At 45.4% G+C, this 24,691-nt stretch overlaps 1 long non-coding RNA gene across 1 annotated transcript in view; it reads left to right on the top strand.

The window, feature by feature from the left end:
- Nucleotides 1-24,691, top strand: part of LOC139759979 (uncharacterized) — a 246,397-nt gene that overhangs the window by 34,678 nt on the left and 187,028 nt on the right. The window contains exon 2 of the long non-coding RNA XR_011715190.1: nucleotides 598-647. This is a non-coding gene — a long non-coding RNA (uncharacterized lncRNA). The remainder of the gene's footprint in view (nucleotides 1-597; nucleotides 648-24,691) is intronic.

Here is a 24,691-nt window from a genome sequence, read left to right as displayed (position 1 = left end):
ATATATATATATATGTATATTTTCATACTATTTGCCATTTCCCGCGTTAGCGAGGTAGCGCCAAGAACAGAGAACTGGGCCTTAGAGGGAATATCCTCACCTGACCCCCTTCTCTGTTCCTTCTTTTGGAAAATTAAAAAAAAACAAGAAAGGGGAGGATTTCCAGCCACCCGCTCCCTCCCCTTTTAGTCACCTTCTACGACACGCAGGGAATACGTGGGAAGTATTCTTTCTCCCCTATCCCCAGGGATATATATATATATATATATATATATATATATATATATATATATATATATATATATATATATATATATATTCTTTCTTTTTCTTTCTTTTAAACTATTCACCATTTCACGCGTTAGCGAGGTAGCGTTAAGAACAGAGGACTGGGCCTTTTTTTGGAACATCCTCACCTGGCCCTCTCTGTTCCTTCTTTTGGAAAATTAAAAAAAAATATATATATGTGTGTGTGTGTGTGTGTGTGTTTCATGTGTGTAAATTATCATATATGTATGTAAAGACACTTTAAGTATTATATTTGTTTACATGTCAACATGAAGCAATAGTGAGTGTTATGTTCTCTACTGTTGGCAGGAGTTGTGTTGTGGTGAAGACGACCAGGTGGAGGCGGCGCCCATACTGAGGTAAGCCAGTTGTCTTACGTTCACTTGCCACGCTAACTGTGCTCAACCTTGCCATGGCTCTATGTAGGAGCGAACCTGTGCAGTAGGACTGTACCCCAACCTGAGCTGACTGTGCAGCAGGACAGTATAGGATCCTAACGTTGGTCTGCTAAGGATGTAGGATTTTAACCTGCTGGTGTAGGATTATAACCTGCTGGTGTAGGATTATAACCTGCTGGTGTAGGATTATAACCTGCTGGTGTAGGATTATAACCTGCTGGTGTAGGATTGTAACCTGCTGGTGTTAACACGTGCGCCACACCTCGCCTTATCTCTGATGATAGCTATTCTTTTTCTTTCATACTTGTTTGCTTTTTCCCGCGGTAACGAGGTAGCGCTAGGAAAAGACAACAAAGGCCACATTCGTTCACACTCAGTCTTTAGCTGTCATGTGTAATGCACTGAAACCACAGCTCCCTTTCCACATCCAGGCCCCACAAAACTTTCCATGGTTTACCCCAGACGCTTCACATGCTCTGGTTCACCCTAGACCATATGAATAATGATTATGACAATAATGATAATAATAATAATAATGATGATAATGAGAATGATTATTATTATTATTATTGTTTTTATTATTATAATTATCATTATTACTATTATTATTGTTGTTGTTATTATTATTATTGGTAATAATTGTGATTTTGATAAGATATTGGCAATAATACAATGACAGCTATAGTGTGAGCGCGCGAGTCTGAAGGCTTGATTATCGTACCCTGGCAACGTACCATAACACACGGGTCGCCTCCTATCATTATTTACTGGATTATTATCGGCAAAATATGTGAGCTTGTTATATTGTTGGTTATGGGTGGTGTGTGGAGGATTAACTGAGTCCAGATGGAAGGCAGGAGAAGGCGGGAAAGCTGAATGTCTGAACCTGAAATTCGTGCTTGCCTCCTACTGATTCTGTACCCGCTGTACGTGTGTACTACGTACACCCAACATTGTACGTTGCTCTCTCTCTCTCTCTCTCTCTCTCTCTCTCTCTCTCTCTCTCTCTCTCTCTCTCTCTCTGGAGTGTTTGAGCTACATTTTGAATTAACAAAAATAGTTGTCTGCTACCTTATTTATCTGAAACTTAAAACCGAGTGAATTAACCGTAATGATCCTTATTGCTTCTTTATTTGGCAATACAAATAATGCTGGCGTGTGTTTCCCGTGCCACGTGATATTATACACGGTATTGTAGTATTATACACGGTATTGTAGTTTTATATTATACACGGTATTGTAGTATTATATAAACACGGTATCGTACGCACGCACTGGAGATTGCCAGGGCGCGATAATGAAACCTTGAGCCTGGCGACCATACTCGTGATATTCTGATGAATATTTATCTTTGTTGTTGTTGTTGTTGTTGTTTTGATTAATTATCTCGTATGCTTTCATAACAACGGTTTATTATAATCAGGAATTTTCCTTAATTCCTCATGTTCATTATCAATACATTAATGATAATGTTAGTCAGTACCAGTATAACTTGCAGTAGTAATACCACTGATGTACCAGCAGTGTCATGCTCATTTTCATTTATCTTTACATCAATTTCGTAATTTTCTTAAACATGAGCATCGTATCATTAACACATTATACTGATGGATATTAACGGTAAACACGAGTTTTGATTATGTATGCAATAATAATAATTTTTTTATTTTTTTTTTTTTTTTTGCTTTGTCGCTGTCTCCCGCGTTTGCAAGGTAGCGCAAGGAAACAGACGAAAGAAATGGCCCAACCCACCCCCATACACATGTATATACATACGTCCACACACGCAAATATACATACCTACACAGCTTTCCATGGTTTACCCCAGACGCCTCACATGCCTTGATTCAATCCACTAACAGCACGTCAACCCCGGTATACCACATCGCTCCAATTCACTTTATTCCTTGATCTCCTTTCACCCTCCTGCATGTTCAGGCCCCGATCACACAAAATCTTTTTCACTCCATCCTTCCACCTCCAATTTGGTCTCCCTCTTCTCCTCGTTCCCTCCACCTCCGACACATATATTCTCTTGGTCAATCTTTCCTCACTCATTCTCTCCATGTGCCTGAACCATTTCAAAACACCCTCTTCTTCTCTCTCAACCACGCTCTTTTTATTTCTACACATCTCTCTTACCCTTACGTTACTTACTCGATCAAACCACCTCACACCACATATTGTCCTCAAACATCTCATTTCCAGCACATCCATCCTCCTGCGCACAACTCTATCCATAGCCCACGTCTCGCAACCATACAACATTGTTGGAACCACTATTCCTTCAAACATACCCATTTTTGCTTTCCGAGATAATGTTCTCGACTTCCACACATTCTTCAAGGCTACCAGAATTTTCGCCCCCTCCCCTACCCTATGATCTACTTCCGCTTCCATGGTTCCATCCGCTGCCAGATCCACTCCCAGATATCTAAAACACTTCACTTCCTCCAGTTTTTCTCCATTCAAACTCACCTCCCAATTGACTTGACCCTCAACCCTACTGTACCTAATAACCTTGCTCTTATTCACATTTACTCTTAACTTTCTTCTTTCACACACTTTACCAAACCCAGTCACCAGCTTCTGCAGTTTCTCACATGAATCAGCCACCAGCGCTGTATCATCAGCGAACAACAACTGACTCACTTCCCAAGCTCTCTCATCCCCAACAGACTTCATACTTGCCCCTCTTTCCAAAACTCTTGCATTCACCTCCCTAACAACCCCATCCATAAACAAATTAAACAACCATGGAGACATCACACACCCCTGCCGCAAACCTACATTCACTGAGAACCAATCACTTTCCTCTCTTCCTACACGTACACATGCCTTACATCCTCGATAAAAACTTTTCACTGCTTCTAACAACTTTCCTCCCACACCATATATTCTTAATACCTTCCACAGAGCATCTCTATCAACTCTATCATATGCCTTCTCCAGATCCATAAATGCTACATACAAATCCATTTGCTTTTCTAAGTATTTCTCACATACATTCTTCAAAGCAAACACCTGATCCACACATCCTCTACCACTTCTGAAACCACACTGCTCTTCCCCAATCTGATGCTCTGTACATGCCTTCACCCTCTCAATCAATACCCTCCCATATAATTTACCAGGAATACTCAACAAACTTATACCTCTGTAATTTGAGCACTCACTCTTATCCCCTTTGCCTTTGTACAATGGCACTATGCACGCATTCCGCCAATCCTCAGGCACCTCATCATGAGTCATACATACATTAAATAACCTTACCAACCTGTCAACAATACAGTCACCCCCTTTTTTGATAAATTCCACTGCAATACCATCCAAACCTGCTGCCTTGCCGGCTTTCATCTTCCGCAAAGCTTTTACTACCTCTTCTCTGTTTACCAAATCATCTTCCCTAACCCTCTCACTTTGCACACCACCTCGACCAAAACACCCTATATCTGCCATTCTATCATCAAACACATTCACTCCATCTCCTTCTCTCCTTCTCACATCACCACTACTTGTTATCACCTCCCCATTTGCGCCCTTCACTGAAGTTCCCATTTGCTCCCTTGTCTTACGCACTTTATTTACCTCCTTCCAGAACATCTTTTTATTCTCCCTAAAATTCTGTTTATCGTCATCTACTAGTTATCTAATAATACAAAATGTTATAATTATTCATGGTCGTATCTACCAACTGTATGTAAAAGTATTCTTTTGTAATATGACGAATTATCATGATTATCATGATAACCATAAAGTCCTATCCAGGCATCAGGATGTCGCATGATGTTACAAACTTTACTACAACTGAAGATCCTTCTTACCAGATCTCCCAGTACACGTTACTCTCCCAGTACACAGTACGCTCCTAGTACACGTTACCCTCTCAGTACACGTTGCTCTCCTAGTACACGTTACTCTCCTAGTACACGTTATCCTCCCAGTACACTTTACTCTCCCAGTACACGTTACTCTCCCAGTACACGTTACTCTCCCAGTACACGTTACTCTCCCAGTACACGTTACTCTCCCAGTACACGTTACTCTCCCAGTACACGTTACCCTCCCAGTACACATTACTCTCCCAGTACACTTTACTCTCCCAGTACACGTTACTCTCCCAGTACACGTTACCCTCCCAGTACACGTTACTCTCCCAGTACACGTTACTCTCTCAGTACACGTTACCCTCCCAGTACACGTTACCCTCCCAGTACACTTTACTCTCCCAGTACACGTTGCTCTCCCAGTACACGTTACTCTCTCAGTACGCGTTACTCTCTCAGTACATGAAAGCCGGCAAGGCAGCAGGTTTGGATGGTATTGCAGTGAAATCTATTAAAAAAGGGGGTGACTGGATTGTTGACTGGTTGGTAAGGTTATTTAATGTATGTATGATTCATGGTGAGGTGCCTGAGGATTGGCGGAATGCTTGCATAGTGCCATACGTGTAGTGAGTGTGGTCTTATAGAGGATCATACGTGTAGTGAGAGTATGGTCTTATCAAGGACCATACGTGTTATGAGAGTGTGGTCTTATCGAGGACCATACGTGTTGTGAGAGTGTGGTCTTATCGAGGACCATACGTGTTGTGAGAGTATGGTCTTATCAAGGACCATACGTGTTGTGAGAGTGTGGTCTTATCAAGGACCAGACGTGTTGAGAGTTTGGTCTTATCAAGGACCATACGTGTAGTGAGTGTGTTCTTATGAAGCACCATACGTGTTGTGAGAGTATGGTCTTATCAAGGACCATACGTGTTGTGAGAGTGTGGTCTTATCAAGGACCGTACATGTTGTGAGAGTGTGGTCTTATCAAGGACCATATGTGTTGTGAGAGTGTGGTCTTATCAAGAACCATACGTGTTGTGAGAGTGTGGTCTTATCAAGGACCATACGTGTTGTGAGAGTGTGGTCTTATCAAAGACCATACGTGTTGAGAGTGTGGTCTTATCAAGGACCATATGTGTTGAAAGTGTGGTCTTATCAAGGACCATACGTGTTGTGAGAGTGTGGTCTTATCAAGGATCATACGTGTTGCGAGAATGTAGTCTTATCAAGGACCATACGTGTTGTGAGATTGTGGTCTTATCAAGGACCATACGTGTTGTGAGAGTGTGGTCTTATCAAGGACCATACGTGTAGTGAGTGTGGTCTTATCAAGGACCATACGTGTAGTGAGTGTGGTCTTATCAAGAACCATAAGTGTCGTGAGAGTGTGGTCTTATCAAGGACCATACGTGAGTGAGAGTGTGGTTTTGTCAATGACCATACGTGTTGTGAATGTGGTGTTATCAAGGACCATACGTGTTGTGAGAGTGTGGTCTTATCAAGGACCATACGTGTAGTGAGTGTGGTCTTATCAAGAACCATAAGTGTTGTGAGAGTGTGGTCTTATCAAGGACCATACGTGTTGTGAGAGTGTGGTCTTATCAAGGACCATACGTGTAGTGAAAGTGTGGTCTTATCAAGGACCATACGTGTTGTGAGAGTGTGGTCTTATCAAGAACCATACGTGTTGTGAGAGTGTGGTCTTATCAAGGACCATATATGTTGTGAGAGTATGGTCTTATCGAAGACTATACGGGTAGTGAGAGTATGGTCTTATCAAGGACCATACTTGTAGTATGTTCTTATGAAGGACCATACGTGTAGTGAGAGTATGGTCTTATTAAGGACCATACGTGTTATGAGAGTGGTCCTATCAAGGATCATACGTGTAGTGAGTGTGGTCTTATCAAGGACCATTCGTGTAGTGAGAGTATGGTCTTATAAAGGACCATACGTGTTGTGAGAGTGTGGTCTTATCAGGGATCATACGTGTTGTGAGAGTGTGGTCTTATCAAGGACCATACATGTTGTAAGAGTGTGATCTTATCAAGGACCATATGTGTTGTCAGTGTGTGGTTTTATCAAGGACCATACGTGTTGTGAGAGTGTGGTCTTATCAGGGACCATACGTGTTGTGAGAGTGTGGTCTTATCATGGACAATACGTGTTGTGAGTGTGGTCTTATCAAGGACCATACGTTTTGTGAGAGTGTGGTCTTATCAAGGACCATACCTGTTGTGAGAGTGTGGTCTTATCAAGTACCATACGTGTTGTGAGAGTGTGGTCTTATCAAGGACCATACGTGTTGTGAGAGTGTGGTCTTATCAAGGACCATACGTGTTGTGAGAGTGTGGTCTTATCAAGGACCATACGTGTAGTGAAAGTGTGGTCTTATCAAGGACCATACGTGTTGTGAGAGTGTGGTCTTATCAAGGACCATACGTGTTGTGAGAGTGTGGTCTTATCAAGGACCATACGTGTTGTGAGAGTGTGATCTTATCAAGGACCATACGTGTTGTGAGAGTGTGGTCTTATCAAGGACCATACGTGTTGTGAGAGTGTGGTCTAATCAAGGACCATACGTGTTGTGAGAGTGTGGTCTTATCAAGGACCATACGTGTTGTGAGAGTGTGGTCTTATCAAGGACCATACGTGTTGTGAGAGTGTGGTCTTATCAAGGACCATACGTGTTGTGAGAGTGTGGTCTAATCAAGGACCATACGTGTTGTGAGAGTGTGGTCTTATCAAGGACCATACGTGTTGTGAGAGTATGGTCTTATCAAGGACCATACGTGTTGTGAGGATGTGATCTTATCAAGGACCATACGTGTTGTGAGAGTGTGGTCTAATCAAGGACCATACGTGTTGTGAGAGTGTGGTCTTATCAAGGACCATACGTGTTGTGAGAGTGTGGTCTTATCAAGGACCATACGTGTTGTGAGAATGTGATCTTATCAAGGACCATACGTGTTGTGAGAGTGTGGTCTTATCAAGGACCATACGTGTTGTGAGAGTGTAGTCTTATCAAGGACCATACGTGTTGTGAGAGTGTGGTCTTATCAAGGACCATACGTGTTGTGAGAGTGTGGTCTTATCAAGGACCATACGTGTTGTGAGAGTGTGGTCTTATCAAGGACCATACGTGTTGTGAGAGTGTGGTCTAATCAAGGACCATACGTGTTGTGAGAGTGTGGTCTTATCAAGGACCATACGTGTTGTGAGAGTGTAGTCTTATCAAGGACCATACGTGTTGTGAGAATGTGATCTTATCAAGGACCATACGTGTTGTGAGAGTGTGGTCTTATCAAGGACCATACGTGTTGTGAGAGTGTGGTCTTATCAAGGACCATACGTGTTGTGAGAGTGTGGTGTTATCAAGGACCATACGTGTTGTGAGAGTGTGGTCTTATCAAGGACCATACGTGTTGTGAGAGTGTGGTCTTATCAAGGACCATACGTGTTGTGAGAGTGTGGTCTTATCAAGGACCATACGTGTTGTGAGAGTGTGGTCTTATCAAGGACCATACGTGTTGTGAGAGTGTGGTCTTATCAAGGACCATACGTGTTGTGAGAGTGTGCAGGATCGCAGGGTTATCATAGACCGCAGAAGCGTTCAAGATGCTCGATTGGTTATAACTTGACCTTGATAACCCTACAGTTGATACGCGGAAAGTTCAAACAATCAGACCAGGAGCATGTTGTAGCCAGTGTTGTAGATCTTATGATAATGTTGTAGCCAGTGTTGTAGATCTTATGATAATGTTGTAGCCAGTGTTGTAGATCTTATGATAATGTTGTAGCCAGTGTTGTAGATCTTATGATAATGTTGTAGCCAGTGTTGTAGATCTTATGATAATGTTGTAGCCAGTGTTGTAGATCTTATGATAATGTTGTAGCCAGTGTTGTAGATCTTATGATAATGTTGTAGCCAGTGTTGTAAATCTTATGATAATGTTGTAGCCAGTGTTGTAGATCTTATGATAATGTTGTAGCCAGTGTTGTAGATCTTATGATAATGATGTAGCCAGTGTTGTAAATCTTATGATAATGTTGTAGCCAGTGTTGTAGATCTTATGATAATGTTGTAGCCAGTGTTGTAGATCTTATGATAATGTTGTAGCCAGTGTTGTAGATCTTATGATAATGTTGTAGCCAGTGTTGTAGGTCTTATGATAATGTTGTAGCCAGTGTTGTAGATCTTATGATAATGTTGTAGCCAGTGTTGTAAATCTTATGATAATGTTGTAGCCAGTGTTCTAGATCTTATGATAATGTTGTAGCCAGTGTTGTACATCTTATGATAATGTAGCCAGTGTTGTAAATCTTATGATAATGTTGTAGCCAGTGTTGTAGATCTTATGATAATGTTGTAGCCAGTGTTGTAGATCTTATGATAATGTTGTAGCCAGTGTTGTAGATCTTATGATAATGTTGTAGCCAGTGTTGTAGATCTTATGATAATGTTGTAGCCAGTGTTGTAGATCTTATGATAATGTTGTAGCCAGTGTTGTAGATCTTATGATAATAATGTAGCCACTTTGTACAAGTTTCACATGAAAGACGGGAACAATTTTTTGATTGTTTAAGGCTTTATCTCTGGTGGTTCAATGCTTTATCTCTGATGGTTCAAGGCTTTATCTGTGGTGGTTCAAGGCTTTATCTCTGATGGTTCAAGGCTTTATCTCTGATGGTTCAAGGCTTTATCTCTGGTGGTTCAAGGCTTTATCTCTGGTGGTTCAAGGCTTTATCTCTGGTGGTTCAAGGCTTTATCTCTGGTGGCTCAAGGATTTATCTCTGGTGGTGCAAGGCTTAATCTCTGATGGTTCAAGGCTTTATCTCTAATGGTTCGTTTTTATCTCTGGTGGTTTAGGGCTTTATCTCTGATGGTTCAGGGTTTTATCGCTGATGGTTCAAGGCTTTATCTCTGATGGTTAAAGGTTTATCTCTGGTGGTTCACGGCTTTGTCTCTAATGGTTCGTCTTTATCTCTGATGGTTTAGGGTTTTATCTCTGATGGTTCAAGGCTTTATCTCTAATGGTTCGTCTTTATCTCTGGTGGTTTAGGGCTTTATCTCTGATGGTTCAGAGTTTTATCTCTGATGGTTCAAGGTTTTATCTCTGGTGGTGCAAGGCTTAATCTCTGATGGTTCACGGCTTTATCTCTAATGGTTCTTCTTTATCTCTGGTGGTTTAGGGCTTTATCTCTGATGGTTCAGGGTTTTATCTCTGATGGTTTAAGGCTTTATCTCTAATGGTTCGTCTTTATCTCTGGTGGCTTAGGGCTTTATCTCTGATGGTTCAGGGTTTTATCTCTGATGGTTCAAGGCTTTATCTCTGATGGTTAAAGGTTTATCTCTGGTGGTTCACGGCTTTATCTCTAATGGTTCAAGTCTTTATCTCTGGTGGTTCAAGTCTTTATCTCTGATATTTAAAGGCTTTATCTCTGGTGGTTCAAGGCTTTATCTCTGGTGGTTCAAGGCTTTATCTCTGATGGTTCAAGGTTTTATCTCTGGTGGTTCAAGGCTTTGTCTCTGGTGATTCAAGTATTTATCTCTGATGTTTAAAGTCTTTATCTCTGGTGGTTAAAGGCTTTATCTCTGGTGGTTAAAGGCTTTATCCCTGGTGGTTCAAGACTTTTATCTCTGGTGGATCAAAGATTTATCTGATGGTTCAAAGCTTTATCTCTGGTGGTTCAAGGCTTTATGTCCAGGAGTTCAAGGCCTTATATGTGGTGGTTCGAGGCTTCATCTCTAACGGTTCAAGTCCAATGTTACCAAGACTGGTTATTGTATGTATTTCTGTCACAATCGAAAACTGTATTTAGAATAATCATGAGACATTATATCGTAAACATTATTGTGGAAAAGAAATGATAAACATTGTTTAATCAATTTGGAACAAAGATGTAATACTACACTTCTTATGAAGTCTACAGTTGGTTGGATGGTTAGTTAGATGGATGGTTGGTTGGCTGATTGGTTAGATGGCTGAATGGTTGGTTGGCTTGATGCTTGTTTAGTTGGATGGTTGATTTTTTGGCTGGACGGTTGGTTGGTTGTTTGACTAGATGGTTGGTTTGACTGGATAGCAGGTTAGTTGGCTGGATGATTAGTTGGTTGAATCATTGGTTGGATGGGTGGTTGGTTGGTGGTTAGCTGAATGGCTGATTGGTTGGCTGGATGGCTGTTTGGAAGGTTGTTTCGTGAAAGTTTTTTTTTTTGATAGTTGGTTGGCTATATGGTTGGTTGCTTGGAAGTTTGCGTGGATAATTGGTTGAATTGTTGGTTGGTTGGTTGGCTAAATGGCTGGATGAATGATTGCTGGAATGGATGGCTGGTTGACTGATTAATGATTGTATGGTATGGTTGTTTGGTTGGCTGAGTGGATGGTTGGTTGGAAGGTTGTAGAATGGTTGGTTGGTTGAAAAGTTGTTTGGTTGGAAGATTGGTTAGATGGTTGGTTAGTTGGATTATTGATTGGCTAGTTGATTAGCTGGATGGTTGGTTAGTTAGTTTCATTGTTGGTTGGCTAATTGGTGAACTGGATGGTCGGTTGGTTAGCTAAATGGTTGGTTGGTTATCTGGATGGTTTGTTGGCTAGTTGGTTTGCTGGATGGTTGGTTGATTAGTTATATGTATGGTTAGTTGGGTGGTTGGTTAACCAGATGGTTGGCTGGTTGGTTAGCTGGATGGTTGGTTACATGGTTGGTTGGGTTTCTGAATGGTTGGTTGGCTAGTTGGTTAGTTGGATGGTTAGTTGGTTCTCAGGATAGTTGCTTGGTAATCTGGATGATTGGTTGGCAGGTTGGTTACCTGGACGGTGGGTTGGTTATCTGCATGGTTGGTTGGCTGGTTGGTTACCTGGATGGTTGGTTGGCTGGTTGGTTATCTGGATGGTTAGTTTTCTGGGTGGTTAGTTGGTTAGATGGTTGGATTGTTGGTTGGACTTTAAGCTTATGACCTACCAGGGTCCTTTAAGGTAGTCAACCTCAAGTTATTTCCAACAATATAAAGAAACTGACACATTCTTGTGCCCATATAATGCTAAGACACATTCAGTACACCATACACATTCAGTACACCATACACATTCAGTACACCATACACATTCAGTACAACATACACATTCAGTACAACATACACATTCAGTACACCATACACATTCAGTACACCATACACATTCAGTACAACATACACATTCAGTACAACATACACATTCAGTACACCATACACATTCAGTACACCATACACATTCAGTACAACATACACATTCAGTACACCATACACATTCAGTACAACATACACATTCAGTACAACATACACATTCAGTACACCATACACATTCAGTACACCATACACATTCAGTACAACATACACATTCAGTACACCATACACATTCAGTACAACATACACATTCAGTACACCATACACATTCAGTACAACATACACATTCAGTACACCATACACATTCAGTACAACATACACATTCAGTACACCATACACATTCAGTACAACATACACATTCAGTACACCATACACATTCAGTACAACATACACATTCAGTACACCATACACATTCAGTACACCATACACATTCAGTACAACATACACATTCAGTACACCATACACATTCAGTACAACATACACATTCAGTACACCATACACATTCAGTACATCATACACATTCAGTACACCATACACATTCAGTACACCATACACATTCAGTACAACATACACATTCAGTACACCATACACATTCAGTACAACATACACATTCAGTACACCATACACATTCAGTACAACATACACATTCAGTACACCATACACATTCAGTACACCATACACATTCAGTACAACATACACATTCAGTACAACATACACATTCAGTACACCATACACATTCAGTACACCATACACATTCAGTACAACATACACATTCAGTACAACATACACATTCAGTACACCATACACATTCAGTACAACATACACATTCAGTACAACATACACATTCAGTACACCATACACATTCAGTACAACATACACATTCAGTACACCATACACATTCAGTACAACATACACATTCAGTACACCATACACATTCAGTACAACATACACATTCAGTACACCATACACATTCAGTACAACATACACATTCAGTACACCATACACATTCAGTACACCATACACATTCAGTACAACCATACACATTCAGTACACATACACATTCAGTACACATACACATTCAGTACACCATACACATTCAGTACACCATACACATTCAGTACAACATACACATTCAGTACAACATACACATTCAGTACAACATACACATTCAGTACAACATACACATTCAGTACAACATACACATTCAGTACACCATACACATTCAGTACAACATACACATTCAGTACACCATACACATTCAGTACAACATACACATTCAGTACACCATACACATTCAGTACAACATACACATTCAGTACACCATACACATTCAGTACACATACACAGTACACCATACACATTCAGTACACCATACACATTCAGTACAACATACACATTCAGTACACCATACACATTCAGTACAACATACACATTCAGTACACCATACACATTCAGTACAACATACACATTCAGTACAACATACACATTCAGTACACCATACACATTCAGTACATACACTGGCCATCTTGACAATTATGTTGGAATAATTTTATGTGAAGGTGTTTGTTCACATGTTGTTAATAACTTTATTTGTTCTATTATTCCTAACATCTGTTAAAAGATCTTACCTTTGTAATCTGGATAAGATAATTAGAATCATAAAATTGATAAATGATAACGTAAATCTTGGATGGTTGTGATCCCGGAAGGTCAGGTTGTGAGCCTGTGACTGCTACTAGTAATGGGTTGTTCATGATGTACGCCGGCTCGTCCTTCTGTGGGTGGGTGGGTCATGTGATCAAGTATACACAACACAGCATACACAACCCGCCAACACCTGTCACACAGAGCCGCACCAACCGACCGCAAAGCTCAAAACCCTTATTGGTCACCAGGGAATCAATTTCTCCCGCTCCACCAGACTAACATTATCTTCCCCAGTACAACATCAGCCAAAGTGAGAAATTACATCACGCTGAGAAAAATTATATATTACTACAGGCAGATGATATGGTGTTAAGTGGGTGTAGGTTACCAGGTGGCGGACCTGCTGCTGTGGTGGTGGTGGCGGCGGACCTGCTGCTGAGGTTGTGGTGGCGGACCTGCTGCTGTGGTAGTGGTGGCGGACCTGCTGCTGCTGTGGTGGTGGCGGCGGACCTGCTACTGCTGTGGTGATGTGGCGGACCTGCTGCTGAGGTTGTTGTGGCGGACCTGCTGCTGTGGTAGTGGTGGCGGACCTGCTGCTGCTGTGGTGGTGGCGGCGGACCTACTACTGCTGTGGTGGTGGCGGCGGACCTGCTGCTGCTGTGGTGGTGGCGGTGGACCTGCTACTGCTGTGGTGATGGTGGTGGACCTGCTGCTGCTGTGGTGATGTGGCGGACCTGCTGCTGTGGTGATGTGGCGGACCTGCTGCTGTGGTGGTGTTGGCGGACCTGCTGCTGTGGTGGTGGTGGCGGACCTGCTGCTGCTGTGGTGGTGGCGGCGGACCTGCTGCTGTGATGATGGTGGTGGACCTGCTGCTGCTGTGGTGATGTGGCGGACCTGCTGCTGTGGTGATGTGGCGGACCTGCTGCTGTGGTGGTGTTGGCGGACCTGCTGCTGTGGTGGTGGTGGCGGACCTGCTGCTGCTGTGGTGGTGGCGGCGGACCTGCTACTGCTGTGGTGATGGTGGTGGACCTGCTGCTGCTGTGGTGATGTGGCGGACCTGCTGCTGTGGTGATGTGGCGGACCTGCTGCTGTGGTGGTGTTGGCGGACCTGCTGCTGTGGTGGTGGTGGCGGACCTGCTGCTGCTGTGGTGGTGGCGGCGGACCTGCTACTGCTGTGGTGGTGGCGGCCCTGCTGCTGTGGTGGTGGTGGCGGACCTGCTGCTGTGGTGGTGGTGGCGGCGGACCTGCTACTGCTGTGGTGGTGGCGGCGGACCTGCTACTGCTGCGGTGGTGGTGGTGGACCTGCTGCTGCTGTGGTGATGTGGCGGACCTGCTGCTGTGGTGGTGGTGGCGGCGGACCTGCTGCTGTTGTGGTGGTGGCGGCGGACCTGCTACTGCTGTGGTGGTGGTGGTGGACCTGCTGCTGCTGTGGTGATGTGGCGGACCTGCTGCTGCTGTGGTGATGTGGCGGACCTGCTGCTGAGGTTGTGGTGGCGGACCTGCTGCTGTGGTAGTGGTGGCGGACCTGCTGCTGCTATGGTGATGTGGCGGACCTGCTGCTGAGGTTGTGGTGGCGGACCTGCTGCTGTGGTAGTGGTGGCGGACCTGCTGCTGCTGTGGTGGTGGCGGCGGACCTGCTGCTGCTGTGGTGATGTGGCGGACCTGCTGCTGTGGTGATGGTGGTGGTGGTGGACCTGCTGCTGTTGTGGTGGTGGCGGACCTGCTGCTGTGGTGATGGTGGTGGTGGCGGACTTGCTGCTGTTGTGGTGGTGGTGGACCTGCTGCTGTGGTGATGGTGGTTTTGGCGTCCCTGCTACTACTGTTGTGGTGGTGGTGGCGGACCTGCTGCTGTTGTGGTGGTGGTGGACCTGCTGTTGTGGTGGTGGTGGTGGACCTGCTGCTGTGGTGGTGGTGGCGGTCCTGCTGTTGTGGTGGTGGTGGCGGTCCTGCTGCTGTGGTGGTGGTGGCGGCGGACCTGCTGCTGTGGTGGTGGTGGCGGCGGACCTGCTGCTGTGGTGGTGGTGGTGGACCTGCTGCTGTGGTGGTGGTGGCGGTCCTGCTGTTGTGGTGGTGGTGGCGGACCTGCTGCTGTGGTGGTGGTGGCGGACCTGCTGCTGTGGTGGTGGTGGCGAGACCTGCTGTGGTGGTGGTGGCGGTCCTGCTGCTGTGGTGGTGGTGGCGGACCTGCTGCTGTGGTGGTGGTGGCGGACCTGCTGCTGTGGTGGTGGTGGCGGACCTGCTGCTGTGGTGGTGGTGGTGGACCTGCTGCTGTGGTGGTGGTGGTGGACCTGCTGCTGTGGTGGTGGTGGCGGTCCTGCTGCTGTGGTGGTGGTGGCGGTCCTGCTGCTGTGGTGGTGGTGGCGGACCTGCTGCTGTGGTGGTGGTGGCGGACCTGCTGCTGTGGTGGTGGTGGCGGACCTGCTGCTGTGGTGGTGGTGGTGGACCTGCTGCTGTGGTGGTGGTGGTGGACCTGCTGCTGTGGTGGTGGTGGTGGACCTGCTGCTGTGGTGGTGGTGGCGGACCTGCTGCTGTGGTGGTGGTGGCGGACCTGCTGCTGTGGTGGTGGTGGCGGACCTGCTGCTGTGTGGTGGTGGGGCTGCTGTTGTGGGTGGCGGGACCTGCTGCTGTGGTGGTGGTGGCGGACCTGCTGCTGTGTGGTGGTGGTGGCGGACCTGCTGCTGTGGTGGTGGTGGCGGACCTGCTGCTGTGGTGGTGGTGGTGGCGGACCTGCTGCTGTGGTGGTGGTGGTGGACCTGCTGCTGTGGTGGTGGTGGTGGACCTGCTGCTGTGGTGGTGGTGGCGGACCTGCTGCTGTGGTGTGGTGGTGGTGGCGGACCTGCTGCTGTGGTGGTGGTGGCGGACCTGCTGCTGTGGTGGTGGTGGCGGACCTGCTGCTGTGGTGGTGGTGGGGACCTGCTGCTGTGGTGGTGTGGGGACCTGCTGCTGTGGTGGTGGTGGTGGACCTGCTGCTGTGGTGGTGGTGGTGGACCTGCTGCTGTTGGTGGTGTGGCGGACCTGCTGCTGTGGTGGTGGTGGCGGACCTGCTGTTGTGGTGGTGGTGGCGGACCTGCTGCTGTGGTGGTGGTGGTGGCGGACCTGCTGCTGTGGTGGTGGGTGGCGGACCTGCTGCTGTGGTGGTGGATGGCGGACCTGCTGCTGTGGTGGTGGTGTGGCGGACCTGCTGCTGTGGTGGTGGTGGCGGACCTGCTGCTGTGGTGTGGTGGTGGCGGTCCTGGCTGCTGTGGTGGTGGTGGGCGGACCTGCTGCTGTGGTGGTGGTGGCGGACCTGCTGCTGTGGTGGTGGTGGCGGACCTGCTGCTGTGGTGGTGGTGGCGGACCTGCTGCTGTGGTGGTGGTGGCGGACCTGCTGCTGTGGTGGTGGTGGTGGACCTGCTGCTGTGGTGGTGGTGGTTTTGGCGTCCCGGCTGCTAGCGCTGTGGTGGTGGTGGTGGACCTGCTGCTGTGGTGGTGGTGGTTTTGGCGTCCCTGCTACTGCTGTGGTGGTGGTGGCGGACCTGCTGCTGTGGTGGGTGTGGTTGGCGTCCCTGCTGCTGTGGTGGTGGTGGTGGCGGACCTGCTGCTGTGGTGGTGGTGGCGGACCTGCTGCTGTGGTGGTGGTGGTGGCGGACCTGCTGCTGTGGTGGTGGTGGTGGCGGACCTGCTGCTGTGGTGGTGGTGGTGGCGGACCTGCTGCTGTGGTGGTGGTGGTGGCGGACCTGCTGCTGTGGTGGTGGTGTGGTGGTGGTGTTGGTGATGGTGGTTCTGGTGAGGGAAGGTGGCTGTGGTCATCATGTCGGTTGCCTCCCCTGGTGTGGACTGCTGTGTGACACTATCTTCCCCCCAGGTGTCTGCTGGGTCGGTCGTTGCCCAGCCATCATCGGTCCCCGGGGGTAGCGCCAGCCACCTGACGTCATTAATCATTATGTACATATTGTCCAGCACACGTTATAGTGAGTACCATCATGGTTGACCACACTCCTCTGGGTTGGGTAGAATATTTCTGATTTTCAAAACCTAATCCTCACCCCTCACCATGGCTCCCACCACACTCCACATGCGTCAGATATGCTTCCCACTGCGTCCATATCATTCTCCACTGGCCAACAATTGTTTCGTGTGTGTGTGTGTGTGTGTGTGTGTGAGTTTACAATTTGTGTTACAGGAAGAGTTTTACACTCTTGTTGCCCCGTCTCGCAACCTTATAAGAATTCTTCCCTCGTGCACACACACACACACACACACACACACACACACACACACACACACACACACCATCGTATTTTAGGTACTCATTTATGGACCAGCTCGAGGGGAGTATGAACACCTGGGTTGAGTGTGGGCGCAGACTGCAGCGCCCAGGATTCGAACCCATGCTGGCCCAACCCCAAGCGGCCACTTTCGTAAATCATGGTCAGTAACGCTGATCACTACACCAGTCTGTGTGCAGGTCGGCCGCTGCTGGGTATCAGGACTCTCTGATCTCTGGACGGACATGTATAATCTTGACAAATTATCTTCATAAACGTTTTTATTTTCAACTTGTTGTTGTATTAGGTGAGGCACTATTGAATCTGGATATATATATATATATATATATATATATATATATATATATATATATATATATATATATATATATATGCGAAACCTTCACTTCACCGTGAAGAGATGTATGCAACAATCAGCAATGGAAAGAGATAATAAAGACGGTAATCACTTTCGCTTATTACATCCACAGACAGACAGACTCTCTGAGGATGTAATAACCACGAGGAAAATGAAACACGATGAGTTGCCAAGTGCACTTTCATGTAATGATCATATCATCAGGGGAGATACAAGGATAAGATAGAAGTCGTAGAACAGTCACTTGATATACAAGGAAGAGACGTAGCTAAGACGCCGTTGCTACACAATTGTTTCCATTTGTTAGTGTTTGGCTCAGGCCAGGCCCGAACACCACCAACCTGAGACTTGTTTACCAACGGGGTCTTAGTTCTGCCTCTTTTATGTATACAAACTGACTATTCTACGTCTTCTATCACATTCTTGTATCTCCGTCAAACGCACAGCAAAGGTTATTCTTGCAGGAATGGAAGCATTTGTCACCTCTTTCTTCAAGACGACCTCTTCATCCAATCCATGGTTCAACCATTCCTGTTCTCAGGCCATTCAGGCAAGGGGTCGGGCATATCGGGCTTGGAAAAACTCTCCTTCCTCTGGTTTCCATTCAGCTTTTATCACTGGCCGTAATCACTGTAAGCACATTATCCGATCTATTAATCAAAGGAAGTGCGATAACCTCTCCTCGTCAAAAACTGATAGGTCTTTCTGGTCTTTAGCTCAGTCATCTCTTACAACTTATGTCGCTTAACATTTCCTTCACTTTTCCGTTCTGACGGTACTATAACCGTCTCTCACGTAGACAAAGCAACTCTGATTCCCGCTTCTCTAACTCCACCTAGTGATATTCTTTCGTATCTTACTAATGTTGGGTCATCATCCCTTGAAAGATTTTTGCGGGAGTCATGTGTAGTTTCCCTTGGCATATTTGAGGCTTTTGACTGGGTGTGGCATCGGGGTCTCATCTCTAGGCTTCTCTCCCTCACTTTGCTCCTTCATATCTAGCTCCCTCTCCGGCCGATCTATCTCTGTGGTTGTTGATGGCTCAGCCTTCCCCTTTTCTCCATCAACAGCGGTGTCCTTCAAGGTTCTGCCTTGTCCCCTTCACTTTACCTTCTATTTTTCAACGATTTCCTCTCCTCCACAAGTAATCCAATGTACTCATACGCGACGACTCAACACTGCATTCATCCTTATCCTTCAATTCTGCTCCCTCTTCTCTGACTCGATCTGAATTTTAATAAACTCAGATTTGGTCAGGATATTTTAGTAGGGTACACAAAATCTTATCAAGTTTAGTGCCTTCAAGACCCAGTTTCTACCCTTCTTTCTTTCGAAAACTCCTCGCAACTCTCGTCTCTCCTTTGACAGTTCTGTAATTCCACCTCCTGACTCGATTAACATACTTGGTATTGCTGTTACATCCACTCTTTCTTGGAAATCTCACATTACAGGAACAGCTAAGTCTGCCTCTGAGAAACTGGATGTCCTTTTTAGATACAGAAACCTCTTCTGAACAGTTGCTCCCTTTATACAAGGGATTGAGTCGTCCTTGTATGGAGTACTGCTCTCACATTTGGGATGGTTCTAGCTCTGCATCCTAACTTGACGGAGTCGAGTCGAAAGCGATCTTACTTGTAAATTGTCTCGGGCTAATTTCCAAATTTGACCCCCTTTCACTTTGTTTCAATTAATTCTATTCCACTCCCGCCTTTCACCCTCCTGCATGTTCAGACCCCGATTGATCAAAATCCTTTCCACTCCGTCCTTCTGTTTCCATTTTGGTCTCCCGGTTCTCTTTGTTCCCTCCACTTCTGACACGTATATCCTCTTTGTCAACCTTTCCTCACTCATTCTCTCCATATGTCCAAAACATTTCATCACGCCCTCTTCTGCTTTCTGAACACACACTTATTATTTCCACACATCCCTGTTACCCTTTCTTTACTTACTCGACCAAACCACCTCAAACATTTCATTTCCAACACATCCACCCTAACCCTACCTGTAGCCCATGCCTGGCAACCATATTATGTTGGTGGAACTACTATTCCTTCAAAAATAAACATTTTTGCTCTCCCAGATGATATTCTCTTTCTACACATTCTTCGTCGCCTCCAGAACCTTTGCCCCCTCCTCCACCCTATGACTCGCTTCCAATTCCATGATTCCATTCGCTGCCAAATCCACTCCCAGATATCTAAAACACTTCATTTCCACCAATTTTTCTCCATTCAAACTTACATCCCAACTAATTTGTCCCTTCACCCTACTGAACCTAATAACCTTGCTCTTATTTATATTTACTCTCAACTTTATCTTTCACATGCGTTTCCAAACTCAATAACCAACTTCTGTTTCTCGCTCGTATCATCCACCAGTGCTGTATCATCGGTAAACAACTAACTCGCCTCCCAGGCCCTCACTCCCAAAAGACTGCATATCTTCCCTTCTCTCCAAGACACTCGCAGTTACCTCCCTCACCTCCCCATTCATAAGCATGTTAAACAGCTCTCCCCCCCCCTCCCCTGCCGCAGATCGACCGTCACCTGGAACCGCTCACCCTCGCCTACACGTTTTACTCTCTTAATCGAAACACTTCACTGAATCTGTTACTTTCCTCCGACACCAAGTATTCGTATCACTTTCCGCCGAGCATCCTCATGAACCTTATCATACATTTTCTGCAGATTCATAAATGCCACATGTATATTTCATATGTATATATATGTATGTGTGTGTGTATGTGCGTATGTGTGTGTATGTGTGTGTGTGTGTATATGTATATATATATGTATATTATCCCTGGGGATAGGGGTGAAAGAATACTTCCCACGTATTCCTCGCGTGTCGTAGAAAGCGACTAGAGGGGACGGGAGCGGGGGGCCGGAAATCCTCCCCTCCTTGTATTAACTTTCTAAAATGGGAAACAGAAGAAGGAGTCACGCGGGGAGTGATCATCCTCCTCGAAGGCTCAGAGTGGGATGCCTAAATGTGTGTGGATGTAACCAAGATGTGAAAAAAGGAGAGATAGGTAGTATGTTTGAGGAAAGGAACCTGGATGTTTTGGCTCTGAGTGAAACGAAGCTCAAGGGTAAAGGGGAAGAGTGGTTTGGAAATGTCTGGGGAGTGAAGTCAGGGGTTAGTGAGAGGACAAGAGCAAGGGAAGGAGTAGCAATACTCCTGAAACAGGAGTTGTGGGAGTATGTGATAGAATGTAAGAAAGTAAATTCTCGATTAATATGGGTAAAACTGAAAGTTGATGGAGAGAGGTGGGTGATTATTGGTGCATATGCACCTGGGCATGAGAAGAAAGATCATGAGAGGCAAGTGTTTTGGGAGCAGCTAAATGAGTGTGTTAGCGGTTTTGATGCACGAGACCGGGTTATAGTGATGGGTGATTTGAATGCAAAGGTGAGTAATGTGGCAGTTGAGGGAATAATTGGTATGCATGGGGTGTTCAGTGTTGTAAATGGAAATGGTGAAGAGCTTGTAGATTTATGTGCTGAAAAAGGACTGATGATTGGGAATACCTGGTTTAAAAAGCGAGATATACATAAGTATACTTATGTAAGTAGGAGAGATGGCCAGAGAGCGTTATTGGATTACGTGTTAATTGACAGGCGCGCGAAAGAGAGACTTTTGGATGTTAATGTGCTGAGAGGTGCAACTGGAGGGATGTCTGATCATTATCTTGTGGAGGCTAAGGTGAAGATTAGTATGGGTTTTCAGAAAAGAGGAGTGAATGTTGGGGTGAAGAAGGTGGTGAGAGTAAGTGAGCTTGGGAAGGAGACCTGTGTGGGGAAGTACCAGGAGAGACTGTGTACAGAATGGAAAAAGGTGAGAACAATGGAAGTAAGGGGAGTGGGGGAGGAATGGGATGTATTTAGGGAATCAGTGATGGATTGCGCAAAAGATGCTTGTGGCATGAGAAGAGTGGGAGGTGGGCTGTTTAGAAAGGGTAGTGAGTGGTGGGATGAAGAAGTAAGAGTATTAGTGAAAGAGAAGAGAGAGGCATTTGGACGATTTTTGCAGGGAAAAAATGCAATTGAGTGGGAGAAGTATAAAAGAAAGAGACAGGAGGTCAAGAGAAAGGTGCAAGAGGTGAAAAAAAGGGCAAATGAGAGTTGGGGTGAGAGACTATCAGTAAATTTTAGGGAGAATAAAAAGATGTTCTGGAAGGAGGTAAATAGGGTGCGTAAGACAAGGGAGCAAATGGGAACTTCAGTGAAGGGCGCAAATGGGGAGGTGATAACAAGTAGCGGTGATGTGAGAAGGAGATGGAATGAGTATTTTGAAGGTTTGTTGAATGTGTCTGATGACAGAGTGGCAGATATAGGGTGTTTTGGTCGAGGTGGTGTGCAAAGTGAGAGGGTTAGGGAAAATGATTTGGTAAACAGAGAAGAGGTAGTAAAAGCTTTGCGGAAGATGAAAGCCGGCAAGGCAGCAGGTTTGGATGGTATTGCAGTGGAATTTATTAAAAAAGGGGGTGACTGTATTGTTGACTGGTTGGTAAGGTTATTTAATGTATGTATGACTCATGGTGAGGTGCCTGAGGACTGGCGGAATGCGTGCATAGTGCCATTGTACAAAGGCAAAGGGGATAAGAGTGAGTGCTCAAATTACAGAGGTATAAGTTTGTTGAGTATTCCTGGTAAATTATATGGGAGGGTATTGATTGAGAGGGTGAAGGCATGTACAGAGCATCAGATTGGGGAAGAGCAGTGCGGTTTCAGAAGTGGTAGAGGATGTGTGGATCAGGTGTTTGCTTTGAAGAATGTATGTGAGAAATACTTAGAAAAGCAAATGGATTTGTATGTAGCATTTATGGATCTGGAGAAGGCATATGATAGAGTTGATAGAGATGCTCTGTGGAAGGTATTAAGAATATATGGTGTGGGAGGAAAGTTGTTAGAAGCAGTGAAAAGTTTTTATCGAGGATGTAAGGCATGTGTACGTGTAGGAAGAGAGGAAAGTGATTGGTTCTCAGTGAATGTAGGTTTGCGGCAGGGGTGTGTGATGTCTCCATGGTTGTTTAATTTGTTTATGGATGGGGTTGTAAGGGAGGTAAATGCAAGAGTCCTGGAAAGAGGGGCAAGTATGAAGTCTGTTGGGGATGAGAGAGCTTGGGAAGTGAGTCAGTTGTTGTTCGCTGATGATACAGCGCTGGTGGCTGATTCATGTGAGAAACTGCAGAAGCTGGTGACTGAGTTTGGTAAAGTGTGTGGAAGAAGAAAGTTGAGAGTAAATGTGAATAAGAGCAAGGTTATTAGGTACAGTAGGGGTGAGGGTCAAGTCAATTGGGAGGTGAGTTTGAATGGAGAAAAACTGGAGGAAGTGAAGTGTTTTAGATATCTGGGAGTGGATCTGTCAGCGGATGGAACCATGGAAGCGGAAGTGGATCATAGGGTGGGGGAGGGGGCGAAAATTTTGGGAGCCTTGAAAAATGTGTGGAAGTCGAGAACATTATCTCGGAAAGCAAAAATGGGTATGTTTGAGGGAATAGTGGTTCCAACAATGTTGTATGGTTGCGAGGCGTGGGCTATGGATAGAGATGTGCGCAGGAGGATGGATGTGCTGGAAATGAGATGTTTGAGGACAATGTGTGGTGTGAGGTGGTTTGATCGAGTAAGTAACGTAAGGGTAAGAGAGATGTGTGGAAATAAAAAGAGCGTGGTTGAGAGAGCAGAAGAGGGTGTTTTGAAATGGTTTGGGCACATGGAGAGAATGAGTGAGGAGAGATTGACCAAGAGGATATATGTGTCGGAGGTGGAGGGAACGAGGAGAAGAGGGAGACCAAATTGGAGGTGGAAAGATGGAGTGAAAAAGATTTTGTGTGATCGGGGCCTGAACATGCAGGAGGGTGAAAGGAGGGCAAGGAATAGAGTGAATTGGAGTCATGTGGTATACAGGGGTTGACGTGCTGTCAGTGGATTGAATCAAGGCATGTGAAGCGTCTCGGGTAAACCATGGAAAGCTGTGTAGGTATGTATATTTGCGTGTGTGGACGTGTGTATGTACATGTGTATGGGGGGGGGGGGGGTTGGGCCATTTCTTTCGTCTGTTTCCTTGCGCTACCTCGCAAACGCGGGAGACAGCGACAAAGTATAAAAAAAAAAAAAAAAAAAATATTTTGTATCTCTAAGTATTTCGCAGCCACATTCTTCATAACAAACACCTGATTCACACATCCTCTTCCACTCCTAAGGTCACCTTGTTCTTCCCCAGTATGATGTTCTGTGTGTGCCATTACCCTGTCAATAACCATTCGTCAATACAACTTACCACGTACACACAATAAACTTCTGTGATTCGAACATTCATCTTTGTCCCCTTTGTATTTATACAATACTACTACACAGGAATTCCACCAATCCAAAGCCTTTGAAACCCTCTTAAACTGTCACTTCCTCAAACACTAAGTTAGAAGCTCATTTCCTTCTGTCAGATCACCAGTATGGATTTCACAGTGTGGCTAAGTCTGCTGGTGATCTCTCCTGTGTGACTCACCTCTCTCTCTCTCTCTCTCTCTCTCTCTCTCTCTCTCTCTCTCTCTCTCTCTCTCTCTCTCTCTCTCTCTCTCTCTCTCTCTCTCTCCATTCTCTAGCTCTCAGTCTGGTCATTGTTCTCGTGACGTGTCTACAGGTGTCCCAACCATCAAAGTTTGGACTTGAGGCACACGTTTGGCTGCTGCTTCCCACAGCTTCTCTGTGGACACCAGTCACTCGAGGATTGGCTGTTGT

Source organism: Panulirus ornatus, chromosome 3 (genome assembly GCF_036320965.1).
Source record: "Panulirus ornatus isolate Po-2019 chromosome 3, ASM3632096v1, whole genome shotgun sequence".
NCBI classification, from domain to species: Eukaryota; Metazoa; Arthropoda; class Malacostraca; order Decapoda; family Palinuridae; genus Panulirus; species Panulirus ornatus.
This window is presented reverse-complemented; position numbering and strand designations above follow the sequence as displayed.